Source organism: Dendropsophus ebraccatus, chromosome 12 (assembly GCF_027789765.1).
Source record: "Dendropsophus ebraccatus isolate aDenEbr1 chromosome 12, aDenEbr1.pat, whole genome shotgun sequence".
In the NCBI taxonomy this organism is placed as follows: Eukaryota; Metazoa; Chordata; class Amphibia; order Anura; family Hylidae; genus Dendropsophus; species Dendropsophus ebraccatus.
Genome location: NC_091465.1, coordinates 62,750,436 through 62,764,988, shown reverse-complemented (window position 1 = coordinate 62,764,988; position 14,553 = coordinate 62,750,436). Strand labels below are relative to the sequence as shown.

Below are 14,553 nucleotides of genomic sequence, written 5' to 3'. Positions count from 1 at the left end.
AAATGCACCATGGGTCCCCCAGGGCACAGGAACACTTCCCCAGTATAGTCCTCCCCATCAGTATATGGCTCCCAGTGTAGTCAACCCATCAATATGTAGCCCCCAGTGTAGTCCCTCTCTACTAGCTAGCTCCCAGTCAATATAAGGCCCCCACTGTAGTTCCCTATCAGTATCTAGCACCCTTTGGTAGATGGCCCCCAGTATAGCGCCCCTTTAGTAGATGGCCCCCAATGTAGTCCCCACCCCCGCAGGGTTAATGAGGGCACAAAAAAACCCTCACCTCCCATATGCTCCCCCATCACTGCAGGTCTCCTGGCGCTGCTCTCTTCTGGCACAGGCAGTATGTGTTACAGACACTGCCTCTGTCAGAAGTCCCACCCACCTCTCAGCTGGCAGTGTCTGCAACAAATGCTGCCTGTGCCGAAGGACAGAAGAGGGCAGTATGAAGGGAGAGCTGCAGCAACAGGGGACCGTGTTAGAGATGAGTTTTATTTATTTTTTCCATCCTTTGATGTGGGCGGTTTGGACAGCTGTGGGCCCCCCAGGAGTCTTGAGCCCTAAGCTACTGCCAAAACCGTCCACATTATAATTTGCCATTGGGTGCTTTGCTTTTTTGGAACCTCTTTTCTCCACTTTTTTCTCTGAGGCAACTGTTCCACATCCAGATCCTACGCATGAGCCCTTTTTCTGATGAGCAGAGCCTGCGTACACAACTTGCTGGGCATCCAATTGTTAACATTTTGAATAACATTTTAAAAAATCCAATTGTTGCCCTGGAAGCTGAAATGCCCAGAGTTACGTCTCCATCCAGATCTTAGCAGAATGGGTGGAAAACTTACTATATACTTACAGATGAATAGATCCCCACACACTAATGATGCCCTCCTTTGTGCCCCAGAAAGTAATATTGTTCCAACACAGTATCTTGTGCCCTTTGTGCCCACACATCACTAATGCCAGTTTGTGCTTTATACACAGAAGCTATGCATCCCTTTCATCTATCTAACCTGCTGCTAGATTCACTTTAAGACTATGTTCAGCAACACATCGTATACGCTCCGGTCGGGATCTGTGCGCTTCACTGTGTGCTATGGTAAGCTCTGATGCGGGCGCACGGAACGGACGGTCTCATACGTTGTGTGAACATAGCCTAAGGTTGTGTTCACACATTGTATTTCCGTCAGCCTTTTGGTCAATTTTTTTTTCATAATTTTGCCCTGTCAGTTCCTCTCCTGGTTTTGGTTGAAAAAAGACGGACAGAAATATTATATGTGAACAAAGCCTAAAGTTCCCCGCTTTTTGTGGGTGATATTTTTTTGCTGACAGGGGCTACAACACTGGCATCCCTGCAGTGTGAGGATACATGTAGATTAGAGCACTGCATGGTTTCCTTGTCTATAATAGATACCATAAAAACTGACAGCTTCTCTAAGTGCAGGGCCTATAAGCATATACTAGAAGTAATGGAGATAAATGGTACCCAATCAAAGGCCAACGTTCACTGCTAGAGCTCTCTAAGCTGCACTGTGATTGGTTGCTATAGGCAGCCAATCACAGGGCAGTTTTCACTGCTGGAACACTATAAGCTGCACTGTGATTGGTTGCTATAGGCAGCCAATCACAGGGCAGTTTTCACTACTGGAGCACTATAAGCTGCACTGTGATTGGTTGCTATAGGCAGCCAATCACAGGGCAGTTTTCACTACTGGAGCACTATAAGCTGCAGTGTGATTGGTTGCTAGGCAGTTGTTAGCAACACAGCTAAGCTGCGCCGACATAGGACAGGTGGAGACTAACAGTTGGAAACAAGATATCATGGAGCCTGACAGCCAAACTATGGTATATATACATTTTACCATTAGTAACGGCCCGTTGTCACTGGGGGCCTGTATCCTGCAGGGGGCGGTAGTCATCATTGTTTGTATTGGATGTTTCCTACACTGACTGTGATGCGGCTGAGGACACAACTGCTCTGCTGTCATGATGAGAGAACTGGCTGCAGCTTCGCTCTATTAGGGGTCTCTGTAATGACGCCATTCATGTAAGCGGGATGCAGCGGTGCTGAATCAGGTCAGCTCTCCTGCCTCTCCTGCTGGGGTTACACACACCACTAATTTTCTGTGCAGAAACTCTCACATGACTTAGAGATAATATTCCTTGTCCCCACATAATCCCTTTATAATGTGACACTATATTATTATATTGATGTATTTTCTTTCTGATTCATATAAAGGTGGTTGGTGAGGACCCTACTAACCGCTGTCATGTTGTGGAGTGAGAAATAAGAGGTGTCTGGATGCAAGCACAGGACGCAGAACACACAGGTAAGGGAGATCTCCTTTATTTGCTGCATGGATGTCCTGTGTGCAGTGAGAGCCGTTTCCTATTGATCTCAGTTAGTTTCAATAGGAATTGGTTTTCATGGTCAACAGACAATTATTTGGACACTAAGTAAACTGCTTAAACGTCATCAGTTCAGTAGTGTAGCGCTATAGCTAGAGATGAGCGAATTTACAGTAGGAACTAAAGGCCCTATTCCACGGGCCGACATGAGCGTTCATTTGCTCCTCGTTCCCCGCTCGCTGCTGCCGCTATTGCATGCAGCAGCAGCAAGCGGGTGAGTCCAGGGGGGGGGCGGGCGCGTGGAGGTGCGGGTGGCTGCCCGGGTGATCGCTAGGTCGGCCGGGCAGCTCATAGCATACAGCAGTGGTCTGCTGCCGCCGCTCCTATTCCACGGAGCGACGGCAGTAGATCGTTGCTGTATAAGTCGTTTGTCTTTCAACATGTTTGGAAGACAAACGACGCAACGATCAGCCGACATGAACGATGTCGGCTGATCGTTGCCTTCTATTCCACGGGATGGTTATCAGCCGTAACGACCAATATTGGCCGAATACAGCCGATAATTGTTTCGTGGAATAGGGCCTTAAGCGAATCACTTTATTCCTATCAGGATTCTGCTATTCAGGCTTTGGGCTTTGAAGGTTGCTCCACTCCGTGCCACTCCTCCCAGGGTGCTGGAAAAAGATGGATCCAGTCCTGGGAAACTGGGAGAACTGGATCCATCTTTTCCCAGCACCTGGGGAGGAGCGGAACAGAGCGCAGCAGACTTCAAAGCCCACAGCCTGATGAGCAGAATACTGATAGGAATGAAGCAATTCACTGCGTTCCTACTGTAAAATTGCTCATCTCTAGCTATAGCCACTTGAAAGTCATGTAAGCATAATTAACCAATCACAACACAACTTAATGGCTTTTTACATGGGCTGGTATCGGCCAAGAGTGTCGCTAGAAATGCTCTTGCGGCGATAATCGGCCTGTGTAAAAGTGACAGCAATCAGCCAGAACCTTTCTTTATCGGCTGCACATCTCCCTGTGTAAACAGGGGTTTGTGCGGCCAATAAAAATAAAGGGAAACTGACAGAACAGATATGTATATATCCATGCTGTCAGTTTCCAGATCACAAGCAGCAGTCTATACTTACATCCATGCTTCTTGTGATCCGGTATCTGGCTTCTTCAATCCTCCAGCCACCAGCTGTTTTTTCAGATTTGGAAACTGACAGCACAGATATATACATATATGTGCTGTAAGTTTCCCAGGCTGTATGAATGATACAGTCATTGTGCAGGCCGGACAGTTGATTTCTCGTGCCATGTAGAGGCACAGCAAACGAGTGCCAATCTTGCTGATTGGCGTTTGTTTTCAGCCCCTGCGTCCAAGAAATCTCTTTGTCTAAAAGGACTCATATATATGGAATAATTTTGATAAAGGGGATTACATATGTAGATAGGTGTTACATGTTTGAACAATGTTGTTAACCTGTTGTAAAAAGTAAATGTGCTATGGAAACATAAAGACAATATAGGATGAATTGTAATTAAAAATACAGGATGGAGACAACCATCTGCAGCTTCGGCTCGACTGTCCCTTTCCTTTGAGTGGCCCCTCAATGTTATGGAAACGGGCGGAGGACATTGTCTCCATTAGAAAGGGCTCCCCTGTGATGCTGAGACAGTTTGGACTCTGCCACGACTTGAAGGCCTAGCGGGATGGTGATTTCCCTGAACCTAGACCCGGAGTGGACTCTGTGCCTTAGCACCCCATGGGCTAACTGTATTTTCCAATAATCCTTGGTGACACATGTGTTCACAAGTGGTTAACTTATTGGCTAATGTTCTATTGAAAAATAAAGACAGCGAAGCATGGGTTTTAGATACAAATACAGGAAGACATCAATGATAGATATCAAGGAGAAATTCCTTAAAACTTTCATTACTGTTAGAAATTTCCAGAGAGGCCTGAATATTCCTCTTATCATTAGAGGAGGATCTGTTTGGATTGGTTACTAGGGGATCTCCCATATATCTTTTTTTATGAATTTTAGATGTTCATTTTACACAATATAAATTGATGTAGGTAGAACCTAGGCCCATCATGCCATATGTTAAACCTTACCTTGTAATTTCCTCAGTACATACTTCTATATAAAAGCATTGTCTAAAGTTTCTTCACCGTTGTTTCTCCTTGTTGTGACCTGGCAGAGACCATAGCTGCTACACATAACAGTGTATAAATTGCTACTGTTTTAAAAAAATAAAATATTAAAAAAGAAAATACAGGATGGAGACAACCGACTGCAGCTTCGGATCGACTGTCCCTTTCCTTTGAGTGGCCCCTCAATGTTATGGAAACGGGCGGAGGACATTGTCTCCATTAGAAAGGGCTCCCCTGTGATGCTGAGACAGTTTGGACTCTGCCACGACTTGAAGGCCTAGCGGGATGGTGATTTCCCTGAACCTAGACCCGGAGTGGACTCTGTGCCTTAGCACCCCATGGGCTAACTGTATTTTCCAATAATCCTTGGTGACACATGTGTTCACAAGTGGTTAACTTATTGGCTAATGTTCTATTGAAAAATAAAGACAGCGAAGCATGGGTTTTAGATACAAATACAGGAAGACATCAATGATAGATATCAAGGAGAAATTCCTTAAAACTTTCATTACTGTTAGAAATTTCCAGAGAGGCCTGAATATTCCTCTTATCATTAGAGGAGGATCTGTTTGGATTGGTTACTAGGGGATCTCCCATATATCTTTTTTTATGAATTTTAGATGTTCATTTTACACAATATAAATTGATGTAGGTAGAACCTAGGCCCATCATGCCATATGTTAAACCTTACCTTGTAATTTCCTCAGTACATACTTCTATATAAAAGCATTGTCTAAAGTTTCTTCACCGTTGTTTCTCCTTGTTGTGACCTGGCAGAGACCATAGCTGCTACACATAACAGTGTATAAATTGCTACTGTTTTAAAAAAATAAAATATTAAAAAAGAAAATACAGGATGGAGACAACCGACTGCAGCTTCGGATCGACTGTCCCTTTCCTTTGAGTGGCCCCTCAATGTTATGGAAACGGGCGGAGGACATTGTCTCCATTAGAAAGGGCTCCCCTGTGATGCTGAGACAGTTTGGACTCTGCCACGACTTGAAGGCCTAGCGGGATGGTGATTTCCCTGAACCTAGACCCGGAGTGGACTCTGTGCCTTAGCACCCCATGGGCTAACTGTATTTTCCAATAATCCTTGGTGACACTTGTTCACAATGTGGTTAACTTATTGGCCAATGTAAATATTGTATTGAAACATAAAGACAGTGAAACATGGGTTTTACATACGAATCCAGAAAGCCATCAATGATAGATATCTAGGAGAAATTCCTTAAAACTTTCAATACTGTTAGAAATTTCCAGAGTGGCCTGAATATTCCTCTTATCATTAGAGGAGGATCTGTTTGGATTGGTTACTAGGGGATCTCCCATATATCTCTTTTTATGAATTTTAGATGTTAATTTTACACAATATAAATTGATTTAGGTAGAACCTAGGCCCATCATGCCATATGTTAAACCTTACCTTGTAATTTCCTCAGTACATACTTCTATATAAAAGCATTGTCTAAAGTTTGTTCACCATTGTTCCTCCTTGTTGACCTGGCAGAGACCATAGCTGCTACACATAACAGTGTATAAATTGCTACTGTTTTTTTTTTTTTTAAATAAAATATTAAAAAAGAAAATACAGGATGGAGACAACCGTCTGCAGCTTCGGCTCGACTGCCCCTTTCCTTTGAGTGGCCCCTTAATGTTCTGGAAACGGGCGGAAGACATTGTCTCCATTAGAAAGGGCTCCCCTGTGATGCTGAGACAGTTTGGACTCTGCCACGACTTCAAGGCCTAGAGGGATGGTGATTTCCCTGAACCTAGACCCGGAGTGGTGACACATGTGTCTTTGGTGACACATGTGTTCACAATGTGGTTAACTTATTGGCCAATGTAAATATTCTATTGAAACATGAAGACAGCGAAGCATGGGTTTTAGATACAAATATAAGAAGACATCGATGTTAGAAAATTCCAGAGTGGCCTCAATATTCTTATTATCATTAGAGGAGAATCTGTTTGTATTGGTTACTAGGGGATCTCCAATAAATCTGTTGTTATGAATTTTATATTTTAATTTTATAGAATATTTATTGATTTAGCTTTGGAACCTAGGACCTTCTTGCTATATGTTAAACCGTATTTTGTGCTGGAAAGTGAGATGAGTGGTCTGTTTTGAGGGGGCAAGCTTGGGCTGTGAAGGGTGATGGGTGGATCTGAATCAGAGGGTTGGTGCGGGCTGGCAAATTTGTCAGGCAGGTCTGCATTAGAGGGCTAGGGCAGGCATGGGCTCAGAAGCTGCGCCAGGTGTTTCTTTGATAGGGAATTTTAAAAAGGAGAAGAATATGAGTTTACTCCAGTCAGGAGCTTACAGTGGCATAGTTATTAATTAGTTAACTTTTGGGAATGCATACTAGAAAATCTAATCTGATAGTCCGAATACATTTCCGAGGTACAAAATGTTAAGAGGTTATGCATAAAAGATTGTGCAGAAGTGACGTTGATCCATTGGCTTTATTCTGATTTCCAGTTTTGAAGTTTGCAAGGATTATTCGTCTCTGATGAACTCAGGGAGGAATTTTTGTCTCGGAATCGACATACTGTGTATATTTTTTTCAGCTTCATAAAAAATGTTAGGGGCCCGGGAACGGTATCTGGTAGGTCTTTGTTATGATGCTGGGCTGCAAAGGCCACTGGGAAGGGTCTTGATTCTTTTAAGGAGTTGTATGTCGGTTTTAGCAAGGGATAGGTAAATTAATTTTCTAAATTAGTGAAATGGCCAATTGGGCTAGGGAGGAGGGGCTACCTCTTGGTGCCTTCACCTTGATGTGGTGAGGGAGCTTGTGTGCCTTAGTGATCCAATGAGCTAAGCTGGTGGGAGAAGTACTCCTGGTGGGGTCACCCATGTCAGACAGGTCAATGGGGAAAGGCCATACTAAGAAACACATCCGGAAGAAAGGGCTAGCATCCTTCTTCTGTACCATGCCACAGAAGCTCTTTTGATAAGTGTAGTTCTGAAACCTCTATGGAAAACACTTAATGTGTTAGTGATAAAGGCTGATGGCATACATGTGACCTAATCTACTGTGGAATATTCTTTGTGTGGAGGATACATAAGTGGTTGGAAAGTTTGTCCTGGACTGGACAGCGCCTCAAGAAATTCTATTAGACCAATTACCTGTTCATCTGTTAAGGCTATGTTTCCAATACATCTATTGTTAATGAAGCCACAAATAATGATCATGATCAACAGACGTCCTTATTTACCGTTAAATGATGGCATGTTCCTGTTGTAGGAGCATAGCCTAACAATGTTATGACTGGCCAGTGATCAAATTGCCTGTTAAAGTCAGAAAAGCACAAAATTGTAGCAAAGGTAAAACTTGGAAAAATACATGATGACAGCAATGAATATTTCTTGAAACATTTAATACTGTTAGCGAGTAGCCTCTTCTTTAGAAGATGGCACCCCCACTCATATATGGCCCCAGTGTAGTCTCCCCATCAGTATATGGCCCCCAGTGTAATCCCTCTTTGGTAGATGGCCTCCAGTATTCTCTCCCCTTTAGATGGCCCCCATGTAGTCCTGCATTAACTAGATGGTTCCCTGTGTAGTCCCCTCTTAAGTCCATGGCTCCCAGTGTAGTACCCCATTTAGTAGATGGCCCTTAGTCAGTACAAGGCCCCCAGTATAGTCCCTCTTCAGTAGATGGCCCCTAGTCATTCGATGGCCCGCAGTGTAGTCCCCCCACACCCTTCAGAAGGGCCATTGAGTTCACCAAAGAAAAATAAATTCACTTCCCACATGCTTTCCTATTGCTGCAGATCTACTGGCGTTGCTCTCCCTTGTTATCTTCTGGCACTGGCAGCATATGTTACAGATGCTGCCTGCACCAGTAGTCCCGCCCGCCTGTAAGCACTGTGCAATTAATGGAGTGCTGACAGGTGGGTGGGACTTCTTGAGCATGCAGCCCCTGCAACAGACCGGCCTGTGCCAGAGGACAGCATTCTGGGAGAGCTGTATCAAAAGGGGAACTGTTAGGAATGTGACTTTGCGCTCCTCGGTCCATGCCGGGCAGCCGAGGAGGCGCTGAGTTGTCTATTGTTTGCACTGAATTGTGTTTTACTTTTCAGCCACACCTGCCTTGCCTGTCAGACTTCTCGCAGTGCAAGGGTTACTGCACTGCTAGGTCTGTCGACCTGAACTTGGTGCTGGGATCAGGGCTGCTCCAATTAGCTGCTGGTACTAGGCTGTGATCCTGGATAAAAAGCAGCCAGCTCCTCATTTCCCTGCTGGCTATTAGTTCACACTAGTCCCAGCTCCCCTGCTCCTTTCCCAGTGGTCCCTGTCCTTATACCCTTTCTATTGCTCTGCCCGTGTTCTGATCTCTTGCTTGACATTTGACTATCCGCTCTCTTTCTGATTTTGTACTGCGCTGTCCATTTGGTTTTGACTCGGCTAGCTGACTATCCTCCATTGTGTTTTGTTTGTCTGTCTCCATTCTGTGTGTTCACCTACTCAGCGTAGGGACCGACTCCGTGGTTGTCCCCGGCCATTTAGGGCTGTGCGTGGCAAGTAGGTAGGGACAGTTGGTGGGTTCAGTTTCAGGGCTTACTGTCGTGTCTTGTCCCTACCTGCCCCACCCTGACAGGAACCTTTTGGAGTGTTTTTTTTTTATCCTTTGATTTGGACAACAGTGGGCCCCCCAGGAGTCACAGACCCCAGACGGCTGCCCAATCTGGCCACATTATAATCTGCCACTGCCTATACTGCCAGCCATCACTTGTAAAAAGGCTTTGTCTCTCTTCCAATGCACACACTGCTGTGACTACAGGATGTGGCGCATGGGGAGGAACACACTCTCTCTTTAAGCCAGTGCAGACCTGTCCCTACCTTAATGTTTGTTTCACTCCAGACACAGCCCAAAAGCTGGGAGCTCCACCTCCTTCACACACCTTGACCCATCAATTGCCACACCAACACCAACAGACCAACTAATCTGTTTCTTTGCACCCACTATAATTGACTACCATTTCTCTCATAAACACTCCATCCAGTCCTCACAGAATGTTCATACCCACTATCACACAGACTCCGGCCTTTGCACAATCTGTCACCACGACTATGCCTTTGGCCTGGAACATCCATCCAATCAGTTCCACATCCATTCAGACAATACTTAGGTGCAGTAAGGCCCCCCCCATACAGGTTCCAACCCCTGCGCTGTTTGGAAGCAGTTCTGATAGAGCTGAACATGGTAGTGACCTTAAAACCCTTGTTGGTCGGGCAGGCAACTAGTAGTCCATTAATCCATGCCTAGCATTCTTTCTGACTGCTTTACCTTCAGTCATCGGAGCCCTTCTGAACCAATGCAGTCTAACACCAGGTATCGTGGCTCCCCACATTTCTAACACTGGCATTCCCTGTCTGATCTAGGTCAGGAACTCTGGTGATTGGCTAAGGGACCTGTCACTTCAGAGACCAGCTCTGAAGTTCCTAAGGCAGCTGCAGACAGAAGCGAGAAGAACACCAGGAGTGTGGAGAGGTATAAACTTTATTATTTCACACTTTTAAAGCAAGGGTGGCACGGACATCACTAACAATGTCCATGCAGCCCTTGCTGAATGATTATCGAGCCGTGTAATAGGCCCAGTAAACGAGCAGTGATCTAACTGATCGGCGCTCGTTTATATTACTGATCAAGTCATGTAATATGGCCCTAACAATGTCCCTGTAGAGGAATTCCCCGATGGGCTCCTGGTACAGCCTTGCAGCGGAACATCAGAGCCAGCAACTTACAGTCAAACTTCGGGACATTTATAAATGCAGCTTCCATGGGGATGGACTGTGACTATGCCAGAATGTAGTATGAGACTGAACCAGATGAGATGAATGGTACACAGCACACTTTTATTAAAACAGCTGAAAAAGAAAATCCAGTGTCTTATTTTCATTACCAGAAACTCCAGCCAATGCAGTTCAGGGAGGATATCCCTCTTTGTGGAGATTTATTGATGGGGTTGGAAAGGTCATCTGTGGCATTGGCATGGTAGGGTGTAGGAGTGGCCACTCACCAATAAAGAAGATCTGTATTCCTGTATTTATTTAATAGAAGGTGGGGTCTTGATCGGGAGAATATTGGGCTGCAACAGTAACAGACTCCTTCCTTTTTACCCTATAGCTATTTTTTCCCTCTTTGGTCCCCTCCATTGGTTAATTAAGTGCCTTGGGTGCTATTTGTAGCTGTTGCACCCACATTCCTGGGATCGAGAAGGGGGGGAGGGGCTTGTGCCCACCCTGCCTCTTTCTTAAAGAGTAATTTAATTGCATGTTAGGTTTTCAGTCATTTGTAAGATATCTTCTATTGTGCACAGTGTTTTATAGACACCATGGCCACTAGTCTCTACCCACTACCTCTGAGACAACTTAAAATTAGAGACGAAGCCTGCAGAGGGTTAAACTAGTATAAATTATATAATGGTAAGAAATAGTGCTATTCTTTTTATCCTACAGTGACCTGCATGACAAAGTAGTAATTAAAGGGGTACTCCGGTGAAAAAAAGGTTTCAAATCCACTTATGCCTTAAAGGTACACACATGTGCAAATGACTTCTCTTTAAAATCTCCAGTTTTCCAGTGCATATAAGCTACTGCATGCCCTGTAGGAAGTGAAGTATTCTTTCCAGTCTGACACAGTGCTCTCTGCTGCCACCTCTGTCCATGTTAGGAACAGGAGCAGGAGAGGTTTTCTATGGGGATTTGCTACTGTTCTGGACAGTTCCTGTCACAGACAGAGGTGGCAGCAGAGAGCACCGTGTCATACTGCCACCAGTCAATTTGAAAATATTTTTATCCACTAGAGCAGTGATTTTCAACCAGTGTGCCGTGGCACACTAGTGTGCCGCGACACATGGTCGGGTGTGCCGCGGGGAAAGTTCCCCAAACTATGGTGCCCCTGTGAAACAGGAGAAAACGATGGGGGAAAGAAACCTGGGAATGGGGGAGAAACAGGGGAGAGAAGCAGGGGGGAGAGAAACATGGGGATGGGGGAGAGAAACAGCGGAGAGAAGCAGGGGGGAGGGAAGTTTGGTGGAGAGAAGCAGGGGGAGAGAAGTATGGTGGAGAAAAGCTCAGGAGAGAAGCATGGGGGAGAGAAGCACAGGAGAGAAGCAGGGGGGAGAAGTATGGTGGAGAGAAGCACAGGAGAGAAGAAGGGGGGATAAGTATGGTGGAGAGAAGCACAGGAGAGAAGTTTGGTGGAGAGAAGCAGGGGGAGAGAAGTATGGTGGAGAAAAGCTCAGGAGAGAAGCATGGGGGAGAGAAGCACAGGAGAGAAGCACAGGAGAGAAGCATGGGGGAGAGAAGCACAGGAGAGAAGAAGGGGGGATAAGTATGGTGGAGAGAAGCACAGGAGAGAAGCAGGGGGGAGAAGTATGGTGGAGAGAAGCACAGGAGAGAAGTATGGGGGAGAAGTATGGTGGAGAGAAGCACAGGAGAGAACCACAGGGGGAAGAAGAAAACAGGCCCAGGTTTCACACTGAGTGAGTATAAATACATTTAGAATCTATATTATTAACTATATGTATAATATGTACTGTTTTAGTGTCATTTTGTGCAATTTTGGTTGGTGGTGTGCCCCGGGATTTTTTAAGTATAAAAAGTGTGCCGCGGCTCAAAAAAGGTTGAAAATCAGTGCACTAGAGGACCCCTTTAAACTTAGATTATAGTAAAGACCTGCCCAATAAATGAAGAAACATATAAGAAACCACAGTTACAATAATTTGAGTTTAATTTAGACTATTGCCACATATATATGAATTCACATTTCTTACAATGATCGAGAAGAAGTAAGAATATAGAACGTATTTCATCAAAAAGAAGCGCTGCAGCAGTAAACTAGGCAGAGCAAAAAACCTCCATATAATTTACATGCCTATGTACAAAGCTTCCCCAAAAGTGCCCTTTTCTCCCTCACCATTTCCAATAGACACGTGATTCAGGGCCGTTTTAATACATTGGTGGGCCCAGTGCACAGCCCTCAAGAGTGGGCCCCCCCTTACCTTTCTGCACATTGTATAATGTACTGAATTTGCCCCCACACTGTATCAAGAGCCCCAATACATACAGTAGTTACCTTATAACACTATTTCCACTATACAGTGATTACATATTACATAAAAACTGCACTAAACAAAACAGAAAGATATCACCATTGATACCATTACATAATACCGCCACACCATGACCCCTATCAGTACAAGCCTATAACAGAGTGAAGTTACATCCAGTGACTCACCGGAGGCGTCTTCTCCGATCAGAGTCTGTCACCTTTTCTTTTTCTCTCCATCCAGCGTGGGCCACCTTGAAGTCTTCTCCTGGCTGTGAATCTTCTCTCCAGAATCTGCCAGACAAATATTTTAGGCTCCAACACATACAGTAGTTAGGTCCCTTGTACCCCTATACAGTAGTTACACCCCTCTGTACTCCTACATAGTTACACCCCTCTGTGCCTCCATAGTTTTAAGGTGTCCCTGTAGTATATAGACCCTCATGTGCTCCTCCAGTTATATACAGCCCTCCTGTGCGCTCCCCCATTAGTATATAGCCCCCCTGTGCACTCTCCCCAGTAGTATATAGCCCCCTGTGCTCACCCACAATAGTATATAGCCCCCCTGTGCTCTCCCCCAATAGTATATAGCCCCCCTATGCTCTCCCACAATAGTATATAGCCCCCCTGTGCTCTCCCACAATAGTATATAGCCCCCCTGTGCTCTCCCACAATAGTATATAGCCCCCTGTGCTCTCCCCCAATAGTATATAGCCCCCCTGTGCTCTCCCACAATAGTATATAGCCCCCCTGTGCTCTCCCCCAATAGTATATAGCCCCCCTGTGCTCCCCCTCAATAGTATATAGCCCCCCTGTGCTCTCCATAATATATAGCCCCCTGTGCTCTCCCCCATAGTATATAGACCCCTGTGCTCCCCAATAGTATATAGCTCCCCTGTGCTCCCCAATAGTATATAGCCCCTGTGCTCCCCAATAGTATATAGCTAACCTGTGCTCCCCAATAGTATATAACCCCCTGTGCTCCCCCATAGTATATAGCCCCCTGTGCTCCCCCATAGTATATAGCCCCCTGTGCTCCCCAGTAGTATATAGCCCCCTGTGCTCCCCATAGTATATAGCTCCCCTGTGCTCCCCCATAGTATATAGCTCCCCTGTGCTCCCCCATAGTATATAGCCCCCTGTGCTCCCCCAAAGTATATAGCTCCCCTGTGCTCCCCCATAGTATATAGCTCCCCTGTGCTCCCCAATAGTATATAGCCCCCTGTGCTTCCCAATAGTATATAGCTCCCCTGTGCTCCCCAATAGTATATAGCTCCCCTGTGCTCCCCCATAGTGTATAGCCCCCTGTGCTCCCCCATAGTATATAGCTCCCCTGTGCTCCCCCATAGTGTATAGCCCCCTGTGCTCCCCCATAGTATATAGCTCCCCTGTGCTCCCCAATAGTATATAGCCCCCTGTGCTCCCCCATAGTATATAGCCCCCTGTGCTCCCCAATAGTATATAGCCCCCGTTCTTCCCCATAGTGTATAGCCCCCTGTGCTCCCCCATAGTATATAGCTCCCCTGTGCTCCCCCATAGTATATAGCCCCCTGTGCTCCCCCATAGTATATAGCCCCCTGTGCTCCCCCATAGTATATAGCCCCCTGTGCTCCCCCAAAGTATATAGCTCCCCTGTGCTCCCCCATAGTATATAACTCCCCTGTGCTCCCCAATAGTATATAGCCCCCTGTGCTTCCCAATAGTATATAGCTCCCCTGTGCTCCCCAATAGTATATAGCTCCCCTGTGCTCCCCCATAGTGTATAGCCCCCTGTGCTCCCCCATAGTATATAGCTCCCCTGTGCTCCCCCATAGTATATAGCCCCCTGTGCTCCCCCATAGTATATAGCCCCCTGTGCTCCCCCATAGTATATAGCCCCCTGTGCTCCACAATAGTATATAGCCCCCGTTCTCCCCCATAGTATATAGCCCCCTGTGCTCCCCAATAGTATATAGCCCCCGTTCTCCCCCATAGTATATAGCCCCCCTGTGCTCC

At 45.8% G+C, this 14,553-nt stretch overlaps 1 long non-coding RNA gene across 2 annotated transcripts in view; it reads left to right on the top strand.

Moving 5' to 3' along the window:
• Positions 1–10,340, top strand: part of LOC138770158 (uncharacterized) — a 28,919-nt gene extending 18,579 nt beyond the window's left edge. The window contains exons 1-3 of one of the 2 annotated variants that reach the window (XR_011359415.1): positions 1,754–1,839; positions 2,234–2,324; positions 9,888–10,340. This is a non-coding gene — a long non-coding RNA (uncharacterized lncRNA). Of the gene's footprint in view, positions 1–1,753; positions 1,840–2,233; positions 2,325–9,887 lie in introns of those variants that run through there. The other variant, XR_011359416.1, reaches the window with a different exon arrangement.
• Positions 10,341–14,553: the final 4,213 nt, after the last annotated feature.